The sequence below is a fragment of the Pundamilia nyererei genome, unplaced genomic scaffold (genome assembly GCF_000239375.1).
Source record: "Pundamilia nyererei isolate P.nyererei 1_Seehausen unplaced genomic scaffold, PunNye1.0 scaffold00244, whole genome shotgun sequence".
NCBI classification, from domain to species: domain Eukaryota; kingdom Metazoa; phylum Chordata; class Actinopteri; order Cichliformes; family Cichlidae; genus Pundamilia; species Pundamilia nyererei.
Genome location: NW_005187645.1, coordinates 544,614 through 546,781, shown reverse-complemented (window position 1 = coordinate 546,781; position 2,168 = coordinate 544,614).

Sequence of the window (2,168 nt, the reverse complement as noted above, 5' to 3'; positions counted from 1 at the left end):
CTAATGATTTATCATAATATTAATTGATGGATGTCTAAACCTCTAGATGATAACACATATGACACATAAGTCTGCAGGTGCAGGACCTTTTCATTCTTTTCCAGAAAGAATTAAATGAATCATTCACACATATATATCATTATGATCGTGTTTTATTCTCTACCAAGTCATGGGGATTCTTTGAACTCTTATTTGAAAACAGCAGCTCAGTGTTCACATTTAAAAAATATATTTTTTAAAGTTAATACCAGAAAATGAATTTGTATTTCTGCTTTTGAAAACAGTAAGAGATTAATTTTCTTCCCATTTTCTCTGTATTTGATTTTTAAGATTAGATGACTCTTCTTCAGGTCACATGTGATAAGACTTTCCAGGAAATCTCTGCAGTGAGAGTCAGAGAGCTGTGACCAGTCTGCCGACATGCTAAAATGCACTCCTGCTGCAGCAGCAAATTCCTGACACATGACACAGCCTGAACAGCACATCCAAACGTGCCGCTGACCAACAACACGCCAACATGGCCAAGTGCTCCTGCAGCATCGCCTAGACTCCATCACAGCCTGCAGCACTGATGGAGAAAACACTGACTCCGAGAAACCACCCAATCCTCCATTCTGAACGTGAATCCAGTGGCTTCAGTTAGACTCCACAGGGCTAGCACTGAGGTGTTGTTAGTTATAGCCATCTTTCAGACAGAATCTACCTGTGTATGGAAGTTCTATTGCTCTTTTTAGACAATTCTAGTCAATCATGCAAGTTTAATTAGTGTCTAAGGAGGTTGAAACATTCCTTTATGTTCTAGTTGTTGGTCAGAAGTTCTGGTAATTAGACTGTGATCATCTACATAGAAGTTTGACTCATCTTTGGAGCGGTTATGCAGGATTTTAATTGTTTTTTTGGTTGGCTATGGGTGTTCCTTATGCCTGCAACAATGTTCCTTTGGACTTTAAGATGGTACAGTTTGTTAAAGAGATGTCTAAATAGGTCACTAGGGAGGGTTCCAAAGTCACTGCATGTCAACTGATGATCTGTGATTTCCCTGTGATTTGCTCATAAAAACGTTGAAGGGGTAATTTCAAGTCTTTTCAAGCCTTTCAATTGAGCTATTTTTTAAATAGCTATATCTAGAGAACTATTTAACCTATGTCATTCAAATTTTTAATCAAAATATTTATTACTATGACCTCAGGAATATGGCATTTTGAAAATGTAGCTGAAGTCCAACATAAAATTCTGAGACCTTGGATTAGTATATGGCTTACAGGAAGCTTAAATTCCACCATGTGTGTCATGAACTAGATCGTGTTATATATAAATTTATCATATTTTAATAGGTTCTGCATTACTTTTGATATACTTGACAAAAAAAAATAGCAAAACAACAGCTTTGTAATTAAGTTTAGTTTTGGTGTTATTTATAATGGTCATTGCAACATTTATCCACAAACCTATCTAGTGAGATAGGTATGTGGATTAGCTTGATTCATACAATGAGAGAGGCTACAGTTACCACAAGTGGGCGTAGGTATACAAGGAGCATGACATCACAACTGCTCACAACAACAAGGTAAATAGCTTAATGTGAACACGATGGTTTGATGTAGGATAGTAAAACACAGTTATGATGGTCAAGCTGGGAATGTTTCTTGGTTTGGTCAGTTCTCTGGCTGTTCTTGATGATGGAGTTCCTCTTAGTAGTTTCTAGTGGTTTATGGTTTTGATCCATGCTATAGTCATCAGACAGGATTAACTTGTCTTGGTTAGTTAGTCATTAATAAGAACAGTCAGATTTTTGGCAGAAGTCCTTTAGGTTTTAGTTATTTAGGAGCTGGGTTGTCTTTAAAGAGGTTTTAGATGTAAATGAGGAGCTTTTGCTAGAAATTAGCGCAGATTTCTTGCTTCTGTTACCTCCACAACGAAGTGCTGATTATTTTTCATAAGATTCTGGTCACATATGACTAGGTCCAATGGCAATAAACTAGTATAATTAATCTTATTAATTTCAGTCGTAACATAAACCCAGCAGCACAGAGAAGCAGTCACTCACAGCTGATTAACAGCTAACGATAGCCCATTAACACTAATTAGATGTCACAGATTCTCCACAACATGAGCAACCCTACCCAACCCAATCTAACCCTATGGCCAAGGCCAAAATAGGCAGCATG